Source organism: Colius striatus, chromosome 24 (assembly GCF_028858725.1).
Source record: "Colius striatus isolate bColStr4 chromosome 24, bColStr4.1.hap1, whole genome shotgun sequence".
NCBI lineage: Eukaryota > Metazoa > Chordata > Aves > Coliiformes > Coliidae > Colius > Colius striatus.
In genome coordinates this window covers 3,189,731-3,214,445 of record NC_084782.1, presented here as the reverse complement: position 1 = coordinate 3,214,445, position 24,715 = coordinate 3,189,731, and the positions used below count along the sequence as shown (strand labels likewise).

Sequence of the window (24,715 nt, the reverse complement as noted above, 5' to 3'; positions counted from 1 at the left end):
ATGAAAAGCTTTGATTTGGCACCAAAAACAAGACCATGCACGTGCTGTGTGGGTGCACATCCACTGTCACATCTGTCTACCAAGCAGCCCACCACACTCAGCCACCAGCATGGCCCTGGACCAGCAGCAAGATTCCCCCTGACAGCCTGTGAGCTGATGCTCTGCCTGATGGGGCTGTCAGCATGTCAAATTCTGGAACTTCTCCAGAACTTTAAAGCAGCTGCTCCACAGGGAAGCAGAAATCAGGCACCCCATGCTATGCCTGGCTATGGAACCACAGCCCAGCAGACTGTTTTGCACATGTTGCTCCAGCTACAAACACTCTCCAGGGAGAAAGGATTGGGGAAAGCTTTTACAAGCAATAGAGATGTGGGGTGTGCACACAGGAGATCAGACATCTCTCCTTGGCCCTTGTCTCCCTCTCAGACAAGAGGTGTGTGGAAGTACTTTGCTTTCTTTGGAGCACTGACTGGAGGACAAGAGTATCTCCCTTCTGTTTGGTTTAATCTGGTTATTCCTAAATATGGAGTTTTCCACTTGCAAAATCACACCCTTCTTTAATCCAGGGTTGCCATCAAGTGTAGACAAGCCCATGGAATTACATCTGAGCAGTTAGCTGCAGAGTGCTGCACTTGGTGAACCCACCCACTTCAGAAAGAGCTGTTATGGCTCAATCTTCAGCATTTAATGGGGCAGGGAGCTCACCAACAGCCTCTGTGCCTCCCTCCTGTGTGCTCCCTGCCTTTGGCAGCCTCCAGGGCAGGAGCTGATCCAGACAGCTCTGACTCAGGCAGTGAGCTCCCCAGGGCTATTCTTGGTCAAGCCACACAGCTCCCAGCTGTTGTCAAGCCTGGTATGTGCAGATAGGACTGCTGGTGAATAAATCTAGTGTTCCCACATGGCTACGTGACCAACAGAGGGGGAACAAAGTCCCTTTTCAGACCCTGTCGTTGCCCAGCTGCTGCCTGAGCCGTTCCCTGCTCTGCTGACCCCTCTGTGCCCTCCAGCACGGTGGGTTGGTGGTCTGGCTGGGGTTGTGGCAGCAGCTCCACACCATGGGGGCCATCACCCTGCTAAACCCATCCTCCAGAGCCCCAACAGCAGCTCCTGCCCATGGCACAGGGCAGCCCAGGCTAGGCTGGGCAATTTCCAGTCTGCTACTGGCAGGAGGATGAGTGCCAAGGTACCAAACCTGCTGTGCTGCCCCAGCTCTGCCCCCACCGTGCTCCCTCCCTCTTGGGGTACCCCCATGATGTGCTCACCCACAGGGCACCCTCCACACAGCTCCTGCTGCTTCTCACCCACTGCCTCCTCCTCTGCTGCCCCACTTGCCTTCACTCCCTGAAGCCACTCAGGACCTTTCTCTCCAGCAAAGAAGGAAAATCGAATTAGTAACCCTCCTCCTCCTCCTCCTCCTCCCAGCTCAGCTCTGTGGAAGGAACTTTCCAAGGTGTGTCTGTAATAAAAGGGCCTCTAATGAGCACTCCTACCCTGTGAGCCACAGTGTTGCTGGAGCAGGAGCTGCCATGTTTGCTCAATGGGCTGTGCTTTATCTCTGTGGTCCTGTAATACAGAGTCAAAGGGCATCAGGAAACAGGAGGGAAGGAAAAACAACTTGAATGGAGGTATTGCTGGTGACACAGACTGAGGCTCTGAGCACTGCTGAGCCTGAGCCCCAGGCCCCAAACTCAAAACAAGGGACAGCATTTCCCCTGCTGTGCTGGAGGAGTGGGAGATGGGCAGGATAAAGCCACAGAAGGCTGCTGAAGCACTCACACTCCTGAAGCACCCTCATAAGGTTTTAATACCTCTGAACCATCCTGATGAGGTTCTCACACCCCTGAAGCACCCTGATGAGGTTTTCACAGCTCTGAGCCACCCTGAGGAACTGAAACACCCCAACCAGGCAGGGACTGCTGCCCTGAGCACTTGGCAACCCCCATCCCTACAAGCACCCTTGGGACCCAGTGCCAGACAGCAAACCCCAGGAGAGCTATGGGGTGTGAGCACCAGCTCCACAGCTCAGGGCCATGGCACAGCCAGAGCAAGTCTGGGGCAGCTGAGCCATCACCACGCTCCAAAAAGGGATTAAACCAAAATAAAAGTGACAGGGCAGGGACATTTCAACCCCAAACGCTGTTTGTCACCCAGGCTCATGGGTAGTGACAGTCCTCCTCTACCACCATGAGCAGCTGGCATTCCTGAGCCCAGCAGGACCCCCAGCTAGCCCTGTGCTGGCACTGTCAGCATTGGGTGCCCACAGTGCCACTCACTGCACAGTGCACACCACAGGGCAACCCCAACAAGAGGGAGTGGAAACCATATAAACCCTCTGGAAATGATATACTGAGGAAGATCCTAAAGCAGTGTGCCACACTTGCCTCCACTTTGAGTGGCTTCTCCCCAAAATCTACCTATGCCTGCTGCACACTGGGCATGCCAAGTTGGGCTGTGGATGCCAAGCTGGGCTGTGGATGCCAAGCTGGGCTGGCAAACATGTGGCCTTGCAGCAGAGTGTGGCTGCCACTGCTGTGTGAGGTACAGGCTCCAACTCTGTGCTGTCTGTTTTTCCTCCACAGCAAAGAAATGAAGACCAGCCCCAGGAAGTTTGCTCGGGGTTATTTGTATTAGATAAGCTGTTTGCTCCCTTTGTTCTGGTCTCACATGTGGTGGCTGGGCAAAGGGTGTCAAAGCCCTGTGCAAAGCCAAAGCAAACTCTGCATCTTCAGCCCTGAGGACATGGCACTGCCAGGAAACAAGTTCATGGTGAAGAGGAAGGTGGGACCAAAGAAACAGTAAAAGAAAGAGTACAAAAGCCCCTAATTCTCATTGTGATTGTAGTAAGGAACCTGGAAATTGTCTCCATTCCTGAGGAGAGATGGAGTTTTAAAGGCAAACCCCTTTAATTGAGGCTCAGAACAGAAGGCACAGTGCTGTGTGCTAATTAGCATGGGCTCATACTTTGCAGTCTGCACCACCCTGTAAACATTGCCTGTGTGCTGGGCTGATGCAAGCAACACCTTCAAATACTAACCAAGGTGTTAACCCACAGAGATGAGATTCCACTTCCAAAGAGAGTGGTTTTCTTGCCTTTTACCAGATGGCTGTGGTCCCTGCAGGACAAAGGTCTGCTGAAGCAGGTCCCCTGTGTGTGGGGCCAGTGGAGTTGGAGGTGGGGTATTCTCTCAGCTGTCTCTCTGGCAAAAATAAACAAGAGATCCAGGCTTGCCAGCTGCCTGCTGCTTCCCTCTGACAGATATAGTTGTGCTCATGGAGGAAAGGAAGTTCAGCTCCTCTCCTGTGCCCGTGAACAAACAGCTTTGGGAACAAGAACTCCTCTGACAAACATTTGAAGTGCTCCAGGATGCAAATCTGATCAGTCTGGAACAGAGCTCAGAATAGCTTCATGGATGAGAAAGGTCAGCATTTTGTCAAGGACACACAGCAGAGTCCACTTTCTAATTAGAGAGCAACACGCACCCAACACCACCCCTGGTGTCATTGTCCACAGCAGATGGCTCAGCAACAGCCCCAGGAGGTTACTGCATTCATGGTAGTGTCACTAAACTGAGGGTTTCTTATGCAAAGGAGGCAGTAGGGCTGTCCAGGGCTTTCTGCTGCACACAATCACTTTGGAGTTTAACCAGCTCTTTGAGCCCATCCCTGCCACACCAAACCCCTTCAGCGAGATGTCTCGTGGATATGCTGAACCTGTAACCCTGGGTAACTTCACACCAGGTTGTTCATTATCAGGTCACAACCAGCTGCTCCACAAAGTGATCCCTGAGCAACCTATTCCTAGGGAAACACTTAATCTTTCCAGGACACAGGAATAGCCCTGCCTTGGACTGTCTGTCAGGTCCTGCCTATTCTCATCTTCTGAGCACAGCTTGTGCAGTTGCACTTCACACCTAAACAGACATGCAGAAGAGAGAGCACAACCTTGCTGGGACTGGTGAGCATTCCCCATGTAAGGATGAAAGCATCCAGGCTTTGGAAGACAGTCCTCAGTGTGCTCCAAGGTCACGGGAGGAGAAGAACGCTTTTTGTTCCTGGTGGCTTTCCACAACCATGATGGGTCCTGGAATCTGTGTGAAATGATTCCTGCCTGCCACCAACCCTAAAAGGGAACCTAGCTGCTTGCTCTGAGGAGCTGCTCCAGCCTTTCTGTTAGGCTGGGAGTGTTTTCAGTCCATAGTTCCTGACCCTGCTTCTGTGGATCCACTCAGGAGCCAGCACGGCCAGCAAAGCTCCCTGTGCGAGTTCTCCACAGCTCCTCGTTTGGCTGCCTCTGTCTGTACCCTCTTTGCTCCTGTGAGCACAGCTGAAGACCTGGAACAGTGGGAATAACATCCCTCATCTGCAGTTGAAGGAGAATCTGCTTTTGGGTGAGAGGCTGGAGGCAGCTTGCCAGGAAGGTGCCGAGTGTTTCATCAGGGTAACCCAGCCCCAGCCTCCCCAGTAGTGTTGCATCAAGCCTTTGCCTGCCTGCTTGCAGCACCACTGAGTCACATCCTGCCCTCAGATCTCTCCTCCAAGCTGTCTTCCAGCCTCAGCCTCCCCACAGACAGCTCAGACATCTCAAGTATGAAGGGCTGCTCCAGAGGACTCTGGTGTGGTGAGGAGCAGAGTCCTCACAGCAACCATCAGCGCAGCTACAGACCTCACCTGGTGTCTTCCCCATCACCAGCACAATGGGAGGATGCTGCAGGGCGTTTCTCCAACACTAAATTGACTCTTACAGTCACCCTCAGAGGAGACAAATGAGCTGGCTGGGTGTAAGGCCACACAGCCCCTGACTGCACCACTGCAATGCTGCTCTTACACATGTGCACATACTGAGCTCTGCTGCAGTCATTTGCCCAAGCATGGTCAGACCAGCCTCCTGCCCACAGCAGTTATGGGCTGCTCTGGAACAGATTTAGCCAAATAGCTGGCACAGTTGTAAGGAAACACCCTCTGTTTCAACTAAGTGCTGTGAGAATCACCCTTGCTCAGCAATGCAGGCAGCATCCTGCCCACAACTTGGAGAGGGAGAAGTAGCACAATCAAAGCAAGATCAAGATCAGTGGTTAAGGCACAACTGCCCCACAAATGTCTGATCTTACCCCTAAACCCAGAAAATCTCACCTGCTGTCAGCCCAGAGGCACTCTGTGAGCAGCACTGCACCATGCACAGCCCTGACTGGAACAGCCCATCTGGTCCAAGGGCAGCAATGGGAAGTTGCTGGGGTGTGGGGCATGGCCACACTGCTGAGCTGGGCTCGTGTGAGGTGCAGCAGCACAGAGGCACAGGCACAGCACAGCTGAGCAGTGCCTTGGAACATGGAGCAAGAGGGATGCAGGAGGCTGCTGCCAAGGGCAGGTACCTAGAATCACAGAATGGTGGGGGCTGGAAGGGCCCTGCAGAGCTGCTCCAGCCCCTGCCCCTGCTACAGCAGCTTCCCCTGGCTCAGGGGGCACAGGAACGTGTCCAGGTGGGGTTGGAAACCTCCTGAGAAGGAGCCTCCACACCCTCCCTGGGCAGCCTGGGCCAGGGCTCCCTCACCTCAGCACCAAAGGACTTGCTCCTTGTGTTGAAGTGGAACTGTTTGTGTTCCAGATCATGTCCATCACCCCTTGTCCTGGCACTGGACACCACAGAAGAAAGACTGGCCCCAACCTCTCACCCTTTGGGTACTGAGAACTGTTGATGAGGTGCCCTCTCAGCCTTCTCCAGGCTGAACAGCCCCAGGTCCCTCAGCTCTTCCTTCTAAGAAGGATGTTCCAGTCCACCCATCATTGTTGTAGCCCACCTGAAGAGTGAGGTTACAAGTGCAACAAGAGCACTGAGAGACCTAATAGAGATAAAGCCCAACTGGGGTAAGTGCAGTAAGACATGCCCTCTGCCTCAAAAAACAGGCTGACACACATGATGTGAGACAAGAAGCATCTTTAGCACTTTACACATTAGTGATACAGCACAAAATGTATGCCAATGTATTCACAGAGGAGGAGCTGATGGGATGCATGTCAGGGAGGCAACATCTCCAGGAGGCCAGGCTCACCTTCACACTTTCTTGGAACACCAGCAACATTGATTGCAGGAGGAAAAGAACCACTACTGCCTGGTCTGAGTACCTGCTGAATTCTGCCTGACCAGATCCACTCAAAAGGCCTTGAGAGCAATGGTTTGGCTAGGTCTCTCAGTGAGGCCAACAAACCTTACAGAGACCATAAGCAGAGTCAGCTCTCTGCATATGGAAATAGTTTTGGGCTCAATGTGCTTACAGACTCTCCAGCAGCTGGGTCTGAAGAAATCCTGACACCCCATTGTCCTTTCAGACCAGTCAGGAAGCTCAGGGTCCTAAGGAACTCCAAGACACCACTGAGTTCATAGACCTTTTTCCTCTGGTACTAAACTCCTCATTCTTTGTCCAAAGAAAAGGGAACATTTCCTTTTCACAACTGTTCATATGTGAAAGGAAAACCTCTCTCACAAAGCAGCATCCCCATACAAGGCAATGGGATAAAGCCCTAAGACAGTATTTATGCACACTGGGACTTTTGTCCCTGCTCTAGCCTTTAAAGAAAGAATATCACTTTAATGAGGCCACAGTTGCAGGGGAATCTAATTTTCCATGCTACAGTGGAAAATGAGGCATTTGCCCATCTGAGATGCAAAGAGTAACTTCTTGTGTAATACTTCTCTTTGTATTTGGTTTTCAGCTACTTCTGTCCCTTTCCTTTCCAAATCCTTCCAAACAGGTGCCCTGAATCTGGCTGTGAGCTGAAACATCCACACAATGAGCATGAAGGGACGTTGTCTGGAGGAAGAGAGAAGATCTCTTCAAGCACCACCAGCGAGAAATGCCAGGCTTCCCGTGGCTGCCCATCTTCACTGTGCCCATCTTCACTGCCCATCTTCTTCCAAACCCCAACAGGGACAGCAGAGTGCAGGCTGAGAGGGAGAAAGGCAGCAAGGCAACCCAGCCCTTGCTCTAGACTGATTTTCTTCAGGGAAAGCTAATTGCACAAGGGTCAGAGGAAGAAGCTTATTGAGAATCCCAACCATGCAACTATGAAAGTAAAAACTGCCCAGGAAGAAAGGAAGGAATGACTTCAGAATTAAAGGTTTATTACTAAACACCTCTAAGGGTTAATTAACTATTTCAGGTTCTGACCAAAATTCTCCCTCTTCAGAGGCCAGCTTGGAGCAAGGGCAAAGGCAGCAGTAGCAAAGCTGATGGCTCACATTGAGAACAAGCACCCTGTGCTATTCTGCTGACATTAAAACAATGTTTGCTGACATTAAAACAGAGTTTGCTCAAGAGATCAGCTGCTAATCTTATTCAAAATGTACACCAAGTAAGCAAATTCAGCCCACTCAATGGGAAGTCAGGAACTGAAACCATTTGGGCAGTTTGGACCTGTCATGAACCAGACAACTGAAGGAGGAAATCCAAGAGCAGAGGGGTAAGTCCCTGTTACCAGATAGTTAGGAAACCTGTGCCTTAAAAATAGGCAGAAGAGATTCTGGCTGGTCTCTGAAGAGGCTTGGGAGATGGCTTGGCCCAGGTTCCACATTGCAGGTACCTTCCCCTGCCAGGGGCAACATGAACCAAGCAGGAGCCTGCTGGCAGCAGAAGCTTGCACCAAGTATGTTCCTGAAGCTCACAACTAGGTGAAGGGCAGCAGCTGCAGACATGGCCAGGGTGGCCATAATAGGAAGAAAGATGCTGGGGCCAAGTTTCAGGGAGCATGACAGGTCACAAGAGCTTTGGTGTGATGAGAGGAGAGGGAGTCTCAGTCCAGGGAAATGGCAGCTCGGATCAGTTCTTAATAAGGAGCAAGGAACAGGCATGGAATTGCTTTCTGAGCTCCCATTCTCTTCTCAAGCATGTTAGTCATCCCCTTTAAGAGAGGAGGATGCACTCCTGTGATATCAAAACCACTGGAGCACATACAATCTTCAGCCTTTCCTTGTCTGTGACAGCCAGAGTGCACAATGCCAGCCCAGCAGCAGCACTTCAATGCAAAGAGGCTGCCTCAGCTGCCCTGGCAACAATGCCACCAGCTAGTGGGTGCTTGACAAATCACACTGTGACGTTCTGCCAACACCAAATCCACAAATTCTCTTAGTTTCCCTCTTTCAACTAGAAAACTGGGCAAGAAGGAGGAGTATGTTTCTTGAGCAGTGCTGAATAAGCCTTTGAGATACACTGAGCGGACTGTGCATGAAACATCATCCTACTGGCAACAAACAGTAATGCAGGAACACAAAACAAACCATAAAGATAGTCATCAACCATATAAACCAAACTAATGGCCAGTGGCTGGCCTCCAGGCCCCAGGCTTCACACCAGGTCTAGGCAGAAGCTAATGTGGACAGTGCAAACCTGTTGCTTGGAAGCAGGGACATTAATCTGTGAACCTTCTTTGCCTGTGCCATGATGAAGTAATGGACAAGAAAAGGTGGTGGGATGGGATTGTAACTGGATAGGTTTCATCAAGAAAGTCATGAAGAGAGTATAGATACACAAACATGTAACTAGAAATTGGTGCTTCATGTTACCTGTGTGTTGCAGCATGTGTTTTCTTCTTTGGTGTGCTCCAGCCTCCTAACACCACACACCATTGCACTTGTAACCTTGCACAAGGTCCAGGGTCCCTGCATGAAGTCAGCATTCTCCAGAAACAAATGTGACCACAAAGACCAAATGGAGAAAAGCATCCATGCCCCAAGCTCAGAAGACATAACTCTACTGCAAGGAGCCTTAGGATGTCCCAAACCTTGCAAATGCAGAAACCCAGTGAGATGTTTAGAATGCCCTGGGAGCTGGAGAGATGGAGGGGAACATCTCCCTTCTGATGAAAAGCTGAGGGAGCTGGGGCTCTGCAGCTTGGAGGAGACTGAGGGGTGAGCTCATTCATGTTACAAATCCATCAAGGGTGGGTGTGAGGAGGCTGGAGCCAGGCTGTTCTCAGTGATGGCCAATGACAGGACAAGGGGCAACGGGCACAAGCTGGAACAGAAGAGGTTCCAAAGAAGTACAAGGAAGAATTTATTCCCTGTTGAGGTGAGGGAGCACTGGCAGGGGCTGCCCAGATGGGCTGTGGAGGCTCCTTCTCTGGAGACATTCCAACTGGATGAGTCCCTGTGTGCCCTGCTCTAGGTGCTGCTGCTCTGGCAGGGGGGTTGCACTGGGTGATCTTTTGAGCCATCCAGCCCTTGAGATTCTGTGATTAACAGAAAGAAAAAGGGAGTCTCAAAGAATACACATGTTGTGAGGATTGAAGGTAGCAATGAGAGTTTGACTTTGGACTCGATTTATGCCCATGAAGCTCAGGAAAGTTGGCCCATAGCCATACAAATGCCTGACTGCTTCTCCAACTGCACAAACCCAGGACTCCAGCAATAGTGCTTCAAAATCTCTTTGCCCCATGAAATAAAGGTCATAGCCAGTACATCAGCATTCAAACACCAAAGCATGACAGGAAATGACTAACTGCACACTGAGGCCAATTTACCTTCATCTTAGATTGGCTCAGCACACAAGAGTCTTGCAATCTAAACAGACATCACAGCCTATATGCAGAAAAAAATCATCCCAGCTGCTCCAGTTGATAGTTCCTGTGGTCTGTGCATCTCAGTACAGATATCACCACAAAATCATGGCATTCTGCTCCATTTCCCTGAACTGCTCTCACAACTCTAGCCTCATGCTGCAGTTTTTTCTTTCCCTTAGAGGCAACTGCCTTTTAAATTGAGGATGAAGCCATTCATATTTCTAGAGGTGACACACAGCTGAGTTTACAAAGCTTTTTGTAATCCCTGAATGAAAGATAGGAGATGATACCTCTGTTTGGCACACAAAAGCAATCAAGGGGCTGCTTCAAGGCAGCTTCTGAACAAGCACCAAGGTGAAGCTGTGGACAGGCTGCAGGGATGGATGCAGCCACAATGCACATGCTTCATGCCCAAATGCTGAAAAGCAAACCCTCATGGCCTGAGCTCAATCCCTTGTTTAACTGTCTTCTGCAGAAAGCCTGACAACTCTTTTGCTGATTGAGGCTCTGCTCTGTCTCATTATTTTTTAATAAACAAAGCAACATTGACCTACAGTAGCAGGAAAAGACACATAAACCAGACATGCTTTATTTAATGCATGGCCTATTACTTAAAGGGCAAAGTGAATTTTTTCACCAAATTTGGTCAAAACATTCCCTTTTCCAACTGGATTGTCTTCCAAACATCAACATTGGGAGTTAGTTTCTTGCATATAAGCAGATATACTGACTGAGAAAGGTGGCTTGTTTTAACTCTGGCAGTTTTGGGGCTCTCCATCCACATGCAAAACCAGCAGAGCAAGGAGAAAGCCTGGAAGGTGACAGTTCAATGACACTGTGTGCCACACAAGCTCTTGCCCAGCAGCTTCTCTCCCACTCTCTGATCACTCACCATGAGCCTCTCCCCCTGTGCTGGCTATTTGCCTGAGAAATAAGGACAGTCTCTGCCTAAAGTACTTTTTACAGCTGCTGGTGTCCCTTGCAAGCAAAGGCAACCAGAGCTCTGTTAGCCTGCAGCATGTGAGCAGCTTCTAAATCTGGGAAAGGACTGAATCCTGGCAAAGACAAATTGTCTCAGGTTTCCATCCCCAGAACTGCTTGTCTGTGGTCTGAAACAAAACTAAGCTCATTTGTTGCCTGGGAGATGTTGTGTGTGCCAGCTGCAGCCCTCCTGAAAAAAAGGTAGCAGCTCTGCAGGACAGCATAGCTGAGCCCTGGAGAGTGCAGGAAAGCACAGAACATGGACAGACAGGACTGATGAGAGAAGAGAACCTCTTCTAGCCACTGCCTTGTCAGCATAGAAGTGGAACAAGTTTCCTTCTTCTATGGGTGAAGATTTCTCTGCTAGATCGTCTGGCTGTCAAGTGTCACTTTTACTCCACAGAGCTGCTTATCCTCAAATCAGTCTCCTCAGAGCATTTCTCACTGGCACCTTTAAAAATGACACTTAAGTGCTGCACAATTTAAATAAGAGAAGCCATGAGTTGTAATTATCACACATTTGACATGAAATGTCTCAGCAACAACTCTTGCAAGATGCAACACGCTGTCCAATGTCTGCCATGTGCTGCCACACTTTGAGCCTTGGGTGGTACCCATGGGAGGGAAAACTGCTGCCACATCCAGAAGACTAAAGGGAAACATCTATTAAGGGACATAAATGCTCATAAAATCTGTGAATGTCTTTATATCATGCAGCTACACACTGAGTTGCCAACATTTATGACCCTGCCTGCTGGATGTGTGTCTCTCAACTAGTGCTGCTGCTCACCATGCTGGCAGCACATCAGTCTGGGCAACATGGAGCACTGCTGCTGGCACTTGTGCTGAAAACCTGTAGGAAGGGAAAACTATCCCTTTGCAGAAAACAAACCCCACATGAACAGAGAAGTAAGAATGTCAGAGAGCCCCTGATCCAGGTCTGTGGCTCATTTACAGAACCTCATTCTCTCAGTAGATCTGACATTTACAGGGAAGCCTACATGAAACAGATCTGGTACAGGTTAAAAAGGAGCTGAACCATCAGAGTTTTAGCTAACAGAGGCTCACATCATGACAACTTTCAAGTAAAGACCTAAAGGAGTTGATGGAACAGCCACAAAGTAACATCCCAGTTTTCTATTGCTGCAGAAAAGATCACAGGCATCACAGAATCATTACAGTTGGAAAAGACCTTTAGGATCATTGAGTCCAACCACTAACCTCCCCCTGCCAAGCCCACCACTAACCCCTGGCCCTCAGCACCTCAGCTCCAGGGCTTTGGGATCCCTCCAGGGCTGGGGACTCCCCCAGCTCCCTGGGCAGCCTGGCACAGGGGCTGACACCCCTCTCAGGGAAACAGTTCTGCCTCAGCTCCAGCCTCAACCTCCCCTGGGGCAACTCAAGCCCATTGCCTGGCCTCAGATGAGATGCTCAGGTGAGATGCTCTGCACTCATGCACCAACAGAAACAACAGCAGCCTGCTCTCTGACTAGATGGAAAGGTTTCCCAAAGCTCTTTGTACACTCTGGCAGTTCAAGGATCGTGGACAACAAGACACCACCAACACCCTCATAACCCTCCCTTTGCTGTCCTAACAAACCAGAAGGAAAAAAACCACTCTATTTACAAGCTGTTTGTCCCAAACTGGCAGCTCACTGGAGACAATCACTCAGAGCAGCTGTTACCTTGCATTGTGGAGAGCATGGACCAGCATAAACCTGAAGGGTGTCGAGGGCAGCAGCACTGAGAGGGGCAGCGAAGGCAGCTCTTGCTGTGACTCACACCACAGCCAGCCAGAGCAGGTGCAGCCACAGAGGGACTCTCACTAGTAAATCATCACTTCACTAGCAGAACACTCAAGTGCTTGCCCAGAAACAAAAGCAGTCACATCATAAACCAGAGGGTGACATCAGCACAGGGATTGCATTTCCTACAGAGGTTTAAATGTCATTACTTGTGACTGGAAATTGGACACTTACAATGTAAGTTGCTCTCAGTTTTCCTCAGAGACACAAGAATTCCAGTTTTGTGTAGACTTCACTTCCAAACTCTATTTCTCAATGTTACAATGACAGGAACAACAAAGTAAAGAGAACAAGCACAACTCCTAACAGAAAGTGAAGAACTAGTGAACATCACTATTAGCCTGACTTACCAGTTCAGGTGCTGAGATGAGGAGCAGAACTCACTGATTCCCACTGGAAAGGGTCAGTGTTGTTTAAACTGGAACAGAAGAGGTTACAAAGGAAGACAAGGAAGGATTTCTTCCCTGTTGAGGTGAGGGAGCACTGGCAGGGGCTGCCCAGATGGGCTGTGGAGGCTCCTCTGGAGACATTCCAACTCAGCTGGATGAGTCCCTGTGTGCCCTGCTCTAGGTGGTGCTGCTCTGGCAGGGGGTTGCACTGGATGAGCTTCCCAGGTCCCTTCCAACCCTTAAGATTCTGTGAAACAGCATCATCTACTTTGGGCCTGTTCAGAATCTCTGGATTGCCCTCTTAAACTCTTATTCAAAGCTCTGCTCTGCATCTTCTTCCAAAATAAAACCTACCAAAATCTAAAAGCACTTCTTTCATCATTCCTTGGTTGAGTCATTGCTTCACAGAGCATGAAGCACCATACAGCCTGTGCATAAGGGTCTAACACCTTCACCAACTTCAAGTGCCTTTGTGAGGTTTCCACACAGGGCTCCTCAGCCTCTCTGAACTCAGCCAAAGCTTTTGTACCAGCCTTCATCTGCCTGGGAGTTAATGTTTGCACAGGCTTGAGGAATACTAGAAATAAAACTTCTCTTGGCTGAGTTACATGCAACACACCGAGGATTTGTTTTGCTCTTAATGACTCTTTTAGTGTGCAACACTCTCACTCTACATAATCCAGAAGCCTCCTGGCTGAGCACTGCAGCAATTTTCTCGATACAAAGCGTTCACTGAGTTAAAAGCAGCCACTGAAATGCCTCAACATCTAACTGCTGACTTTCTACTTGAAAATGTCCATGTCCTTCGAAGAGAGGCAGATGAGAATAACTCATCCACATTTAAGGACACAACCCAAAGATTAGTTTCTTTAACTGGAAGGTAGTTGAGCTCCCTGACTCCCTACTGCAAATAACACAAATTTATAGGACGATCTGGTGCAAGACCATAAATGTGGGAGTGCTCAGTTTCCACAGATCTGACATCCCATATGTCTCACAGGATTGGTGCTTCCTCCATTCCCTAACAGCTGTCACCAGCAAAAACATTATTCACCCTTCTAATACCTGTGGGGCAGGGAGTTATTTTATTTCCCTCTAGGGATTTGCACTTCAGAGGGTTTTGGCACAAGACAAGCCTGGTAGGACTAAAAATGGAACCAAGATCCAAGTCTCTGTCTATCTTTCTTCTCCTTCTCAAATGCAGCACATATCCCCACCAGCCTGGAAGCTGTGGCACCCTCTGATTCGTGTTATAGACCTACATCCAAATAGATTTCACAAGGTGAACTCTTTGTGAGAAGCAGGGGAAAAGGAAGAAGAGAAGGACATGATCTTTAAGGTCCCTTCCAACCTAACCACTCCTATGACAGACAGCCACAGTACTGTGCAGTTACAAAGTACAGTTAATCCAGACCTTTCACCCAAGTAACACCATGCCTTCACTAGTCCTTCCTACTATTTAAACTTCAGGCTTTAAAAGTGAGCACACTGAGCTGGAAGGAGGCAGCACTGGAGCAGAGGAGCACCAGGAGTTGCTCAGCAGTTCAGACTGTGTTTACTCTCAAGGACAGAAAAACACCCATGTTTTCCTTGAATGGGGGTAGTGAAATTCTGAGGTGAGGTCAAAAGCCTGGCAAAAGTCAGCAGTTTAGGCTAACACGTGGGAATGTGGTGCTGACAAAAGCAGTTCAGGATCCACTTTTGTGTTGCTGTTTTTCCTCCACATCCCAAGCAGTATTTAGGAATACTGCCATGAGAGCTGACTCTTCAACCATGCTGAAGCTTGGCCTTCCAGAGAGGTACTTCATATTACCATTCAGTGTCTTTTATTTCATTAGAAGAGCCTTACAAAAAGAAGGCATTTTCCACCAGCAGCATGGAGTTGGTGTAGACACTGTTTTAGTGGAAAATGGCATGAGCTCAACTACAACAGAAAGGACCTGACCTCTGGTACAGCTGCAAGAGAGAAATCCCATGGGCTTGGATCATTCAAGAAATAAGGTTGCTTTAGAGTCACAGGAACAAGATGTGCCCAGAATGGGCTCTGAATTGGTAAGACACAGTCTGAACAGTATGATTGTTTCTAGAACTTGCATTTTCTATTAGAAAAACTCCCAAAGACTTCAGGAAGCAGAGCTCAAGCCTGGAAAGGAGTTTTATGGTTACACTGTAAACCCACAGAAAGCAGGATTGTAGAAAGGAAACAGTTCATTACAGCTAAAGCACCGATCCTGGGTTCTGCCTGAAGCAGCTGGGATCATTCTCCACTTAAATTCCTGTTAGAAACCCACTCTGATATCCAAAGAAGTTTGGAGGACATGCTGAGCAGTGGCTCTTCTTCCCAGAACAAGATCAAAACCATATTAATTGATGAATTTCTAAATGAACACTTGAAATTTGGGGTAAACAAATCCAAAGTATCAAGGTCATATTTACATTTTGGGGTAATAAATAAATATTTAGTATCTTGTGGTTCCAGTATTGGAGGTTTTTCCACGCACCACAATATTTAGTCATGTAAAAACCATCTGTAGCAGCTGGAAGACATTCATTTGGCCCACTAAGATTAATTAGTTTCAAAATCCATCAGTAAAATGTTCATTTCATTTCCAAAAAGCTAACATTGCTGCTTTGGGGTTTATTAGGGTGCATGTTGAATAATGCTTAGACAGTGTTCTCAGCAAGAGGCATCAGATGCCAGGGTTTCATAAATGTATACAAATAGCTGTTAACTGAAGCAGGTCTTGTATGTAGGTTAATGCTCTTCCGTACTAACTTGAGTCATTGTTCACAGCAATGTGAAAACCAGCTTGAAAATAGCTCAGCCCCTAGTTTTATTCTTTTTTTCCCCCCTCCCATGCTCCTAAATCTCAAGTGCTGAACTCTGCTTTAAAAAATGACTGATGATAGTTAAAGAACCACAAAACATAAGCCTCCATCCTAGTTCCTGCAGCTCTTGGAAAAACAGGTAAACACAGGGCACAGCTGAGACTGCAAGAAAAAAGAGGTTGAATTTGGCTTAATCTCCACAGGGACAACTTTTCTGGCCAGGGGTTTGCAAAGGGTTATTTATTGGCAAGCCATTTTTCTTTTGCTGGAAGATGCTGATGTTTTAGCAAAGTTTCTGCAGAGTATGCAACAGTATTGAGCATTTGCTCAGTTAGTGAGTTAAATCATTGCAGCTCTCTGATGACTTGGAAGATTATGGGTATAGGAAAAGGGAATGCTGGAGAGGAGAACTTTCAGCAGTCACCACTAAACTGCGGTTAAAACAGACACCAATGTCTCTATTCAGCTCCCAAACCTCAGACAGTTTCCATTTTCTCAATAACAAAGCATTTTTGTGGAATGAGGTAACAGTCTCCATCTGCCAGGTCTAACTCTCCACTGAGATTTCTCAAGAGCGTGGCTGAGCGAGGGCTGGGCAGCTGAGCCCAGACTGCAAGAGGCAGGAGGAGTCCCTCAGTCTGGGAAACAAAGGGACAAAGCTGCAGCAGGACAGAGGTGGAGAGGAGTCTCTTTGGGATTGGCACACAAATTCTCCTGAGGAGTTTCTAGCAAAAGCAGCCTCGAGTGAGCTCCAAGCAGTGCACAGCTGGAGAGTGCAAAAGGCGGAGGAAAGAGTGAGCTTTTTCAGCAAGGACAGGAGAGCGCAGGAGACAAACGGGTGCCACAGGTTCAGTGTTCAGCAATCCATCATGAAAGTGCCAAACACAGAGCAACCCAAACTGAGCAATGTGGAGAGAAATTTCACTTCCAAAGATGCCAGCTCTCTTTAATCATCAAGATTCCTGCAGACCAGGTACAGTCTCACATACATGGCAATGATGCAACCGAGAAGGAGCTTTTTAATATCAAAATACAGTCCCACCACTGCTGCTAATTTCCTGAATCACAGAATCTTAAAGGCTGGAAAGAACCTTGAAAGCTCATCCAGTCCAATCCCCCTGCCAGAGCGGGACCACCTAGAGTAGGGCACACAGGAACTCATCCAGGTGGGTTTGAATGTCTCCAGAGAAGGAGAATGGCTTCATATAACTTCATTCCCACCTCTACATTTAGCTCATCCATCCAAAGCAAAGGTGATTTTTTCAGCTGCTTTTCTGAAGATCTTTGTGTTCCTGTAGCACTTTCTTCTGAAGTTTTGGAAACAGGAATATTGAGCTCCTCACTGTAGAGTTTAATACCACATTCCCAGGCAGATACCTGGAGAACACAGCTGCAGGGTGGCATACCTTCCTTCCCAACCAGGATAAAACATTTCCCAAGCCAGTTTTCTTCCTATGAAGAATGCTGCTGTCAAATCAAACATCCACACTGCTATTACTAGCCTCTGTGCAAGGTCAGCCAAAGAGGACTTCCATAGAGATGAGCTGTGTTAGAGAAGGCTCCCTGGAGACTATAAGAATAGTACAGTCAAGCCCAGATGGCAGCAACGTGCTGAGCACATTTCCAGCAAACACTGACTGGGTAGAGGACTATGCAAACCAAAGTGCACCCTGACTTCTGCCATCTGCGAGCTAACCACTGAAGTTTAGGCTGAGGCCTTGGGGAAAGGTCAGGATAGTCTTACAGGGTCTCAAGATACTGGTTTTTGTTCTCACTTTTTGCTGCTCAATGCCTTTGTTAAAAGATACTAATCTCTCTCTAAGGCAGTTATTTGGAGCCAAGAGTTTAGATGTTGTTGGAAAACATATGCTTAAAAGAGACTGGAAATGGTGTTGGCAGTGTTACAGAGGGGAGCAAAGCACAGCTTTGGGTCAAAACAAAAAAAAACCCCTAAGTCTAAGCTAGTAAGCAATTCCCATGTGATGGTTCAGGAGAGCCAGCAAAAGCTTCTTCTAGAAAGAAAACAATAGTGTGAGAACGAAGCTAACAAGAGCTAGCTCTTGGAAAAATAAAATGGCCAATAATGAGCCTCAGCACTGCCAGCAGCACTATCCAAAAGAATCTTTCTGGGAAACCAACCCAAGTCATTACACTGGAAAGCCCTAAGGGACCAGGGCCCTTGAGGTTAAAAGCTGGCAAATTGCTGCATCAGTTAAGGTCGGTCCCGATGCTTCTACTGCAGAGGAATAATTTGTTTTAGCCTAAAGGTCTCTGTAGAGCAATGGGTAAATTGAGGCTGCTTCCTTTGGGAAGGGACACAGAGTGCTCAGCAAAGCTCTGCCCAGTGAGATGTTTTTAGGTTTCCCACCATGGCTGACATCCCTCAGCCCCAGGGCTGGTGGCTTTGCTCCAGGTCCTGCACATCCCTCGTGTTCCACGGTGCTGCCGCTGTGTGCCGGGCACCGCCTGCCAATGACCTGCTGGGAAACTCATCCCAGCCACTGCAGCCAGAGAGACACTGCCACAGAGATTGTGATGACTGTGTCTCCACAAAAGCATCTTCTGGAGATTTGTTCACCCAAACTGGATGCAGTTAGAGCAATTATTCTGATGTATCTTGTTTTGCAGAGGGATAAGGAGGAGACTTTGTTCTGTGTCTCTGTTTCAGAGAGATTAGTTAATACACCAGGAAACAGGTACACTGATGTGGAGTGATAAAGGCAAGGCTTTTGTTTGCAGCCTTCATCTTTCATTTCCAGTCCAGCTGCTCATATTTACAGGAGTACACAGAGAGCACAGAAGACAATGAATGTGATTTCTGTGCTGGCAGAGAAAAAAAATCCTGCATTGGCAGGGAACCTCAAGGTGCTGTCTAATGACTTCCCTCCCCTTCCAACACCTCTTCTGATTCATGTTGCCATCTTCCTTGCAATTGACCTAAATAACATGTTCAGGCAACACTGGAAGTATTTCTGCCTCATACTTCAATAGCAGCAGGATCTCAGCATCTGGAAAGAGTATGTGTCAGGAAAGTCACACCACAGGAGGCTTAGGAACCACTTTCCTGAGGAGAAAGGAACAGAAGCACCCTGTCTTGCCTCACTTCATCAGTAAGACTTCCTGGCTCGGGAGAACAAAGGTTGCCCAGGAGCAGAGAAAACACATGCTATGTCTGTGCCCAAATCTGAACAATGTGGGCAGAGTATTCAGTTACCTCATTTCCAGGTGTGCTGTCAGCATGAGCCATGACTGGCTTGGGATGAAAGAGGAAAAACTGTTCCTAGATCTGGACTTGTCTGCATCGTTTATGGTAATTGTTGCCTGGCAGCCTTTTATCCACCAGTGTCATATCACACTCTTCAGTCCTCAGTTCCTCTATAACCTTTTGATCACCACTTGCCATTTCACTACAGAAGGGGCTGGAGGTCAGACTGCAAGACCATCCTTTCTCACCTGAGCCAAAGAGATGCCAACCCAGGCCTCAAGAAAAGGAAAGCAAAGAAAGCCACTGCAAAAGGACCTTGGCAGGTCAGTCATCTTCAGACACACAGTGACACTGTGTATGCACCACCTCAAACACCCATGGATCTGAACAATTACAGTAACCTCTCCAGCTATTCACTTCGGCTTTTATAATATATACATTTTATAATACAACACAGTATTCAACAGCACTGCATCACAGGAACACAATGACAATCCAGCCCTTATCACTCCACATCAGCCTCACACACAGAAAGGTTTTTGATCCTTTCCCAATCTCACTCTTTACCATAAGCTTAGCCACTCCTGGTATCTCACCTCCTTCCAGCCCCCTGCAGCCTCCTGTTGTCTTACAGCAATGGCCTTCACAGGCTGTGTACTGAGTAAATGAAAGAGTAAAAAGTCAATGGAAAATGTATTGTGTTGCCAACAAGGAAATGGACTGTTGGGAAATACAGGAAAGTATCCCAAAGCTGCATGGACTGCCACAGCACCTCCAGCTCTCAAGCAAGGAAGTGCTAACCTGGGGTTTGTGTGCTATACCTTGCAAGGCAGACACGAGACCCTCTGCAGTGTAACAGGGTTCTCTGTACACAGACAATACATGTAAATGCAGTTACCCTATCACAAGAAAAAAGAAGTTATACTTGATCTGTACCACCTCTTTTTCAGGTAATTTGGCTTCAAAACTAAAGCAATAAAGATCACAGAATGGTAAGGGTTGGGAGGGACCCTTAGAGATCATCTAGTCCAAAGATGCAAGCAAAACTCTCACATCTCTGTACTGCAGCATGCCTGCTGCATGTCCACATCAGTCCACAACAGCTAGTCTGTATCTGTTATCTCTGCATTTTTTATTAGCTTATGTTTACTTTGGCTGCACATCCAAGTAGTCATTCAAACAGGGTAGAGAGAGGAAAATCTTGGACTCTCAACAATGGCCAAGCAGTTTAATCTGCCACTGGGGACAATGACTTGACTCCTATTGGCGTTTAGTACTGGCAGGGTCAAGTGTAACATGTGCTGAAGGAAGCACTAGGGAAGCAGATCTGTGGCCATTCCAACAACACTGAGCATTTCCTTGAGCTATTCAGAGGTCCCTTTCCCCCTTGTCTGTAGGGAAAACAGCTCCAGCTGTCCAGTCACCTGCATTGGCTTCTCCACTCGCTAGATTTATGATGACAAAGGCCACTAACAGCTCCAGGTTAGACAGACCACATTCCTCTGGCCTCCAGCTCAGATGTTCAAAACTAAGTTAGGAAGCAGTTGAGATTATGCCCTTGGCATCAGCCACTAGGTTGATGCTGGAAGATAATTTATATTCCTGAACAGAACTGGCACTGGGCAGGTTGGGCATAAACACCCACAGACTTGTGCCATGGGATGAACCCATCAGAAGGTTCCAGAGGTGACACTGATCCGTGGTGCCAAGTTAAGAATATTTTTTGGTATCATTTGAGAATTTCAAAACACTTTTACATAAAAGAACCCTGTGACTTGCAAGGCTAGGATGACCTACACTGGTACCTTCAGAGCAAATAAAGATGACCATGGGCCAAACAAAGCCAAAGTGAGGCTGCACTAAGAACATAGAACTCGGGATTTTGATTCCATTGCTGTTTGGATCCTGTGTTAACACATTTCTAAATAACTGTTAAGTATTAACTTAGCCCTAATGGACATATCTTTCTGATTCCTCTCAGAGTAATATAATCCTCTCAGTGGGCTCTTACTGAGTCAGGGCAAAATAATTTGTTAAAATTGTTCTCCATTTAGCAAATATCAACAGACACACAGTGAGTCACTCAGCAGAGGCAATTCTGCTCCACAGAAATACAGGAAGGTGGAAGCCATGTGGCATTCTTCAATTTCCCCTTTCCTTTCACAATCAGACCCTTGATATTTTCTTCAACAGGAAACCTGACATTCCCTCTCCCTGTAAATTGCTGACAATTGTATTTTACACCTGGTAAAACCAGCACAGAACGGAAGGAAGAGAAGAAACAAAGGCCAGGGACTTTTTTTCAGCAACTGCATCTATGCAGAATGGAGCATTTTTCTTTCCAACTGTAGCTAAAGACTCAACCACCTCTTAACAGCCAAAGTGTAGTAACTACCTATCAGCCCTCATTGGAAATGCCATCTCCTCTCTGTCTACAGAAGGGAGAAAGCTGCAGCAGCTTCAGGACAGCTGCTCCACAGAGAGCAGTAAGAATTGTGATGTCTGGCTGTGGAACCCAAGTCCCATTGAAACAGGCAAAGCATGTGCTGCTGAACCCCTTTACTTGCAAACTCTCAGCCTTTATACTTGAATGTCCCATCCTTTAAAATTGATCCTAAACTCTTGGTAGTCATCTGAAGAATAACAATACCAGTAAGGTTTCTCTGCCCTCTAACATCTGGTTATTGCCTTTCCTAGATGCAGCTGGTGTCTATTGCTACAGCTGCCCTTTTTTCTTCAGAGTAAAACATTCACCTTTGTTCTCATGACATCACCAGGCAAAACACTGTCAAATTGTTTCTGAGGTTTTCCAGTTTGGCCATTAAAATGGCACCTATTTTAACAGAAAGAGTAAAAATCCCCTAAGGAATGAGGCGTAGCAGTTTGTACTCTGGAGATGAATGCTGAGCAAAACTGCAAATGATGCTCATGCCACCTTCCTGCCAGACCAAGCTGAGTGTTCCACAGTGGGTGTTAATACAAGAACAGTGGATGTCAAGCAGGGATACCAAGTGCTGAACAACAGAGGAGAAATGGTTCTCTTACTGGAATGATTGCAAGAAATTCTGAAGCTTTTGTCCAGTGAAGTTTGGGTTTTATTCAGACCAGCCAGACAGTGCCCAGTCTTCCATAAACGCCTTCCTTGTCTATGGAAACTTTCTCCCATGAAAGGTGAGGCAGAGGCAAAAGAGGTTTACACTCATGTCTTCCTCCAGAGCCTACTGCTGCAATTAGGGCTCTTCAAGCATGACCTCATTCCTACAAGCTGAGGAGAGTGAAAACCCCACAGATGTGAACAGAGACAGCAGTGGGACGACATGAAAAATGTGTGTGTGTTGTGTTACCAGAAAAGTCCTCTTCCAGAGAGAAATCACTTGAGCACTAAGAGTAATCAATTCATTCCATTTTCCTGCTGGGATTTCAAAGGAACAGCAGGCCACGGAACAGCATCAGCTCAGCTGCAATTAGGAACACAGCTGAAAGTATCTTACCTCATAGACCAGGCAACAGCACGAGTCCTGACAAAGTTGGTGCACTGGGAATATCAGTAACCTGCCTGCAGAGAAGTTTTTCCTGGCTTCATCAGTTAAAGGTTCACTTTTGTCTTAAAGCTAAGTCCAAAATGCAAATGAGCACCACTGAGCTCAGACCCCTCAGAAACCTACTGACCAGTCAATGGTGCCTGTAGCCACACAGGGCTCATACCCACCAAAAAACCCCAAGCACGTGCCATCAGGGCAACCACAATGCCACAGGAAAGAGACTCCTGCCCTTCCTCCCCAGGAGGATCTCGGAGCCCCAGCTGCTGGCTGTGTCCTTGGGCAGCGTGGCTGTGTCAGAGTCCGCTTGAAAACGAAGTGCAGAGCAAACAGGAAGCAGAGCTGACAGCACACACGCTGCAGATGGCTGCAGAGCTTGCACGGGGAACGGTGGTGACCTACTGTCCTCCCAAAGTCTAAGGAACCAGCCTGACCCTCAGTACACTAGTCACAGCTCAGTTCTTCCGATGCTACTCTGCAGGCATAGATTTAACCTCAAAAGGCACCTCAAAACATCCAACATGAAGAGACTGCAGCACTGCAGGAGCTGAAACCATGGAAGTGTTCACAGGGCTTCCCGCTAGAGAACTGTGGCTATTTCCAACCGCCACCCTGCCCTTGCTGTGTCCCCACCACTCCCTGTGCACAGGTTTAAGGAGTTCTTACTCCAAAACATACTTTATGCTGCAGAGCATTCACTGTAATTAGTGCCCACAACTAACTATATTGCCTGTATTTTTGTCTCCTCTGCTATGCCGCCAGACTAAAGTATACAAAATTACAGACCCAGCTGGGTAAGAACTAAAGCAACGCTCACAACTCTCTGCCTCTAAGGAAGCAGCCAGGGAGAGAACCATATGGTCTCCATCCTCGGAAAAGGAATGAAAATAGCACAAAAATAAGAAGGGAGAGATGTCAGACTGCCCCTTCCCACTGTCCTGCCTATCGGGAAGTTAAAGCACAGTTTGACAAAGGCAGCTTTGACACCTTTGTGAACACCAGGAAAGTATTACTTTGGCCAAGTATTTGACAATCACAAATTCACAGCAGCTAGAAGGCTTAGTGATTTCTAACACTTGGTAGAGGAGTCAGAACAGTACAAGAAACTTGCCTGTGCTCTTCCTGGTCTCACCACACAACACATACCTCGAGCCTTCGGCCTCCTCCAAAGTGGCCTCCCCTGTGCTCCTGGAACACTTTGGAAAGATTTCTTTATGATATTCAAAACTGGGAAATAGTGAATGTGTTGAATTCAAATGTAAGTCCAGAGACCTCAGTATCAAAGCCTGCACTGTGAAAATGAGGAACCATCACCAGCCATCCACTCGAGCTTTGAGCCAGCAGTAACTCTTCCTACCAGACTGCACTCAGGATAACTCTAAAGAAGATTCCACATCTCCATGAATTATCATGAAAGAGTCAAAAGTGATTAAGCTAACCACAAAGTACAAAACACCAACAACACTAGCAACCAAAATAAACACGTTACCCACGAGAAAACACAACAACCTGAAACAAAACTGCGTTCAGTGAAACAATAAAAACCTGGGAAAAGACGCCGAGCTGTTTTTCCATAGTAAGATTTAAACGGTGACTTCTGAGTCTTTGTTTAACACACACAAAAAGCAAGGCTTTGAGTAGTCGCTCCCCATAGTGGCTCTGGGATTCGCTGGAAACATAGCAACCATTTAGGATGTGTTGGAAATTCCTCTGTAGCACGCATGGGCTTTTGGTTTATTTCCGACTTTATTGGTTGTGTAAAGTTTCAGAGCTTTCGTAATAAAGCACAGCTTAAGCATCTCAACTTCACGGGCTGCGAGAGGGACACGGCCCAGAGATTTCTGGGTTTGTTTTTATTAGAAAACGGTGCAGACTGCGCTTCCTGAACCAGACCGGAGCTCTCGGAGCGAGCCACATCCCCGGCTAACGGGCAAACGACACCCAGCCGGGGTCCCGTGGGGATGCCCCATGCCCGGGTAGCGCCAGCGACACCCACCGCGGCGGCAGCCCGCTCCCAGCCGCCCCGCTCTCCCCCGCCGCCCTGACCCGTTCAGGGCTGAGACGGCCGAAGCGGGCGGCAGCGGCGGCTCCCGCTGCCGAGCCCCAGCCCCCGCCTGCAGCGCTCCCTCCCCGGCCCCGCCGTCCCACCGCGGCGCTGCCGCTCGGCGCCGACCGGCCCGGCCCGACCCACCTGGTCGGCGTCCCGGGGCCGCGCCCCCGCTCGCTGCTCGCCCCGGCGATGGGCAGGCTCGGCACGGCGCAGCACTGCTCCCCAGCCCGCGGCGCGGCGCGGGGCCCGGCCCGGGGCGGGGCCTCGGGGCTGGGCCGGGCCGGCCCGGGGGCGGCGGCGGGCTCGGCCGGCCGGTGGCCGCCCCACACAAGCCGTCGCTCCGGGGGCGGGTTACGCCGCCAGCAGCG

At 48.3% G+C, this 24,715-nt stretch overlaps 1 protein-coding gene across 1 annotated transcript in view; it reads right to left on the bottom strand.

Moving 5' to 3' along the window:
• FHL3 (four and a half LIM domains 3) overlaps positions 1-24,589 on the bottom strand; it is a 30,083-nt gene extending 5,494 nt beyond the window's left edge. Inside the window, exon 1 of the mRNA XM_062014387.1 lies at positions 24,489-24,589. The gene's annotated coding sequence lies outside the window, so the exon portion shown is untranslated. The remainder of the gene's footprint in view (positions 1-24,488) is intronic.
• Positions 24,590-24,715: the final 126 nt, after the last annotated feature.